This window comes from Branchiostoma floridae, chromosome 17 (genome assembly GCF_000003815.2).
Source record: "Branchiostoma floridae strain S238N-H82 chromosome 17, Bfl_VNyyK, whole genome shotgun sequence".
Classification (NCBI taxonomy): domain Eukaryota; kingdom Metazoa; phylum Chordata; class Leptocardii; order Amphioxiformes; family Branchiostomatidae; genus Branchiostoma; species Branchiostoma floridae.
The window spans coordinates 346,301-351,782 of NC_049995.1; positions in this window are offsets into that span (position 1 = coordinate 346,301).

A 5,482-nucleotide genomic window follows, 5' to 3' on the forward strand; every position below is an offset into this window, starting at 1 on the left:
ATGGTGAAATATATTGTATTCGTAATGTTCTTCTTTCGTTCTCCGGTCAAATCTTCAGTACACGGTATCTCCGTTGTTCCTCAACCGAATGACTTGAAATTTGGCACAAGGGTAGAGTGGGCCAATACCCTCGGGCGTTTTTTCATTTTGTCCATATCTGTCTCTTAAATGATTTTATTAAGGTTTTTTGGTCATCTTAAGACCAAAACTGTATATTTGGGCCCCCTGTACCCTGGTATTATAACCGAATGAGCTGAAATTTGGCACAGATGTGCCTTGATAAGTCCCCCATATAGATTCAATATCAGTTTTGGTGTACATTACAACAAAATGCTTATTTTTGCGATTTTTTGACCAATTTTTGACCAAAAAAGGACACTTTTGGCCCCTGTACCCTGGTATTACAACCAAATGAGCTGAAATTTGACAGAGATGTGCCTTGATAATGCCCCCATATAAATGTAAGAACACTTTTGGTGTACAGTACAACAAAATGCTTATTTTTGCGATTTTTTGACCAATTTTTGACCAAAAAAGGACACTTTTGGCTCCTGTACCTTGGTATTGCAACCGAATGAGCTGAAATTTGACACAGATGTGCCTTGATAATCCCTTCATATAAATTCAATAACACTTTTGGTGTACAGTGCAACAAAATGCTTATTTTTGCGATTTTTGGCCAATTTTTGACCAAAAAAGGACACTTTTGGCTCCTGTACCCTGGTATTACAATTAAATGACCTGAAATTTGGTATAGATAGGCATTAAATACTTGGTAACAAGATTCAAGTAAAATTTTTGACATAAACAACTTTAAAATGATTAATTTTGGCACTTTTCTGAGGGGAAATTTGTTTTCTTTTGGCCTCCTGACGTGACCTTCCGTGACCCCGCACAGAGCCACACCTGTGCGCGTCAGCCGGAGAGTTAATTGAATCAAAGACCTAGCCAATCAGCGAAGAGGAGGCCAAGGGCTAATTAATATTCATAAGCGGGGCCTCATTATCCCGTATATAGCAGTGTTCCCGCCAGGGGGAGCAAAGCCCGCCTAAGGCTCTCGCATTTTAGACTATTCAGAAGGCTTTATATTGTATCAGTTCTTAGGGGCATATCTATGATAATCGCAGCAGTCACTTAACTTCTCTTCAGGAGTTTAGCGTATTACTGTTTCAGGTCAAACCGTCAAAGGCAACTAAAAACAAACTTTAACGTTACTGAGTTCAACAGTACTTATAACTTGTTATCCGAAGTTGAAGCGCTAGCGATGGTATTTTCGCTGCGCTGTTAGCTCCGTGCGACTGTTGTTGACGGTCTTATAACGGTATATTTTGCACCCCTGTACCCTGGTATGAGTAACATTTGGTATAGATAGGCATAATATAGTTGGTAAAATGATCCAAGTAAAATTTTTGGCAGAAAGTACTGTAAAAGGCTTAATTACAGCACTTTTTTTAGGGGAAATTGGTTTTCTTTCGTTCTCCATGCCGTGACCTTTCGGACGTTCACCCCACAGAGCCGACATCTGCACCTGCGTCTAGCCGGCAGGAAGAGTTAATTCAATTAATGGTTCAGCCAATCAGCGAAGAGGAAAGCGAAGGCTAATTAATATTTATAAGCGGGACCACACAATACGTTAACTTGAAGACTCAGGCCGTACAGACTTCTCGCCAGGATTTTTTCAAAGCGTCGGACAGGGGTCCGGGGGCCGCCGAATGTCCCTGGCGGGGTCCAGGGGCAGGGCCACTGTGGGGGGGACCCAGGTGGGCGAAGCCCCCCCCCCGGAAGCTCTTGCATTTTAGGCTATTGAGAAGGCTTCTTTTATCAGTTTTTTTAGGGCCATATCTACGATAATCGTAGCAGTCACTTACTTCTCTTCAGCAGTTTGACTTCAAAGACAACTAAAACCTCATAAACAACAAACTTTACTTAGCTCAACAGTATACAAAAATATTGTACGGGTTGCCATCCTTAGTTGAAGCGCTTATTTATAGCGCTAGTATCTTCGCTGCGGCGTTAGCCGGCGTGCGACTTTTGTTGACGGTCTGATATCCCTACGTCGCCGCCTCGCTGATATTCCCACGGACATGTTTCAAAAAAAATACCCAGCAAAAAACGCTGTTCTGCGTCAAATTCTATTCTATAAAACTCAGTGTTACAGTCTAAATATTTTGTAGAAGCACCGCTGTACGAAAGAAGGTCCAAGCAATGTAAAACATCACGTAGCATGAAGTTCGCTGTCAACTGGCACACAGCACATGACTGTTTGAAACTCTAAGTCTAATCAACAGCCGTGTTTGATTGATAGCCGGCGGTCCTATGATGAAGGCGGCGAAAGGTGCGTTAGTTAGAAAATATGCGTTTAGTTTTGATACGTAATTATAAGTTAGACAGTGGCGAGAATGATTATTTTCTCATCAATATTTCTCTTCAGAATTATTTGAACTTAATTGTACATCTAAACAATTGGCTTACCTGTGCAATGTTTATATGATTAATGATCAGTGTACTGAAATCATGTGTAACGTATGGCTCCTAGTCAATAGATCAGCATTTTCTCTATAGTGACCACCTGTCTATAGTGGCCACATTTCCTAGTGCTGTTGTTGTTTGGCATAAACTTTGAACATTTAAATTGTAAGTAACTTTAAACTGCCAGAGTTTCAGCCCAATAAAACACTCTTAGCGCCAGGGTATGAACAGACTGACCAGACAGACGAAAATAAATCCTCGAACAAGGTTCAATCGTATCTTCCGGGTCTGGCAGGAAGTTGTTAAACTAAAATAAGAATAGGCTCGATGGTTGATTGCATACAAAGTAAAACAGTTTAACAGTTTTACAGCTTGAAGAAAACAAACGCTCCTACAGTACCTGCACCTGCTTGATAATTATTAAATCGTATGCCCTACTTGAATAAAAAAAGTTCATTGCAATAATAAATGTACCCACATCACAAGGAGCTTATACTTTTTTAAACTTACACCTAGTTATCGTACTGAAAATTGTTAATGACATTACATGAAGTCATTCAACAATTTTCAGTCATGATGAAAATTTTCTGAATGGAAGGTGTGATTATTGTCATTTTCTGAAAAATAGAAGCAAGCTCTGTTTTTACCTGGAGTCAATTCACAATACCAGTCCACTTTGGGGGATAATGTACTGTTAAGAGGATGTTCCATTTTTGCGCAGGGGTGATTTGGAACAGTCCAATGTTGCGTGGGAAGAGGTATGGCTGAAATATGCTGTATTTGCTCTTAAGCAAATGTCGGCCTTTCTAGTTCAGGTCTGTTTTTTTAGGATTGGTCCAAGAAGAAAAAACTGTTTTGCACCCGTATGATGTACTGGTCCCTACACCTAACTGTTGTTATACCATACTATGTATGTGTGTTTAGTACTATGTTCAACCTTCCTGGCTACTTTGATTTCATACTGAAGGCAACTTTTTTTTTTGGCCAAACTTTTTTTTTATTCGCTCGCTCGCATCAGTTTTGGAGTTCCCGGAGGATGCCATACATATAATCAAATCAACATGGCCTAAGTAATATCGGCTTGCTCAAAGGCAGGCCGACAATTTTTTTGTTTAGTTACAATTATAAAAAAAAAAAACATAAAATAAAATAAAAAATAACCTGTCTTCAACTGCTTTCCTTTCGAAGATTTCCCTTGCGACTTTTTGGAACTTCTCTTTGGACATCAATGACACACACTTCCACTCAAAAGTAGACTAATCTTACATTTTCAAATATTTTCAATCTCCAAAATTCATTGCTAGTCATCCAAAGAGCAACTGCAGGCCCTATACTTGATTCACACTAACTAGCAAATGTAATTACAGTTGACATATCTATCTATCTATCTATCTATCTAAATATATATATATAATGTGAGGGTAGGAATGCTTGGACGTCTTCAGTTGCGTCTGGGTTTAGACCACACATCACTCGCGCTGTGTGCTGATGATATAAGTGTTTAGCTGAAAGCTGAAAACCACCCTATAGCTACCCCCCCCCGGGACATTTTTATATTTTACAGCATTTTTTATCCCTAGACTGCTAGGCCAAGCGAATTACACATGTACAATGGGGTTTCGTGAAAGCAACTGTTACATGGCTAGCTTCTAAGAACAATAACAGTAGACTAATTAGCAGCTGTGTTGTCGACTTACTTAAATTCTGCTCTGCATATTACTTGTTGTTTTTTAAACAAGTACGAAAATAAAGGAAAGGAACATGCCTTCAGCCTTCTACGGCGAAAGTTTCTTCTTCCTGGTTCAGCATTTATAGTTATTTGGTCACCGTAATAATTGCAACTCTGTACCTGTTTCAGACTGAGGTAGTAGACAGGCGTGGTGTACTTCTCACGACTGGGTGAACGAAAGCGCGCATGCGCCTCGCAGATGCATAATTAGCGTCTGGATTCCAAGTAGACGTCAACCGGAGCATGCGCAGTATGTTGACCACTTAAAAGAGAAAACCGTACTTCTAAATGTCAGCAATATTCAGGTATTCGATGTATTTATGGAGAATTTCTTTTTCCCAGGATTATCTATTTGTTCATTAATAGATTTGAACTCCGGCCCGGAACCTTGAACACTCAGCTCGGATCTGGTGGTAAGATGACGTCATAGCTGTATGGCCGATCTGGTCGGCTGAATACTGGCTTTGCCGGCATGGCTTAATCTGGACCAACAGAAAATGATGTCTTAGTTTTCTTTTTATTGCTCATTCCTTTTAGATGTGAATATTTCAGTTCAGTTCAAGGTGTGCCAGGGGAATCAGTAAAGCGTAGACTAACCAGCAGAAATCGCAACTTTGTAGAAAACAGAAAGAGACAAGACTACGCAAATACATGAGACTTATTGCTGAAGCTTTGGTCTTTTCGGTGGCTGTGAAGCTACAGAAAGTCAATTTTATTGATGGCATCTTCGAAAATCTTCAATGTGAGAAAAGAAGATATTTTTTCTAAGTAGGACGGGATTATATATACTGCAGGGAAAGTAGACACAAAAATCCCTTTGTTATAACGATTATATTAAAAAAAACATTAACTAGCCTCATATTCGAGTCTTTATCCTGATCATCATACAATATACATTACAACACAAATTTACATGCCTACTTTTGTAATACCTTCTATAAAACTCGCATCCTTTTTATTTTACTACTTGCTGAATTTGAGGACAACGTTTCAACTGACATCTGAAAGAAATTTAATTTTGAAAATGTTTCTTCAAAAATCTAAAATGCCATCAACTGAATTGATTTCATGCAGCTAGATTAGCAGAACGTCAGCTACATAGACATAAGACGAAGGTGATACGATTCCATCTTGTCAGTGTAGAAATGGTAAAAGTTCAGACATAAAAGGGCAAGCTAAATCATGTATTCCCATCAAGCATCCTTGGCAGATTGTTCAGTTACGCCCACGGAAGCTTACCATGTATAAACTTAGTTTGTCTTGTCAAAGAAAACTGTTTTGGGC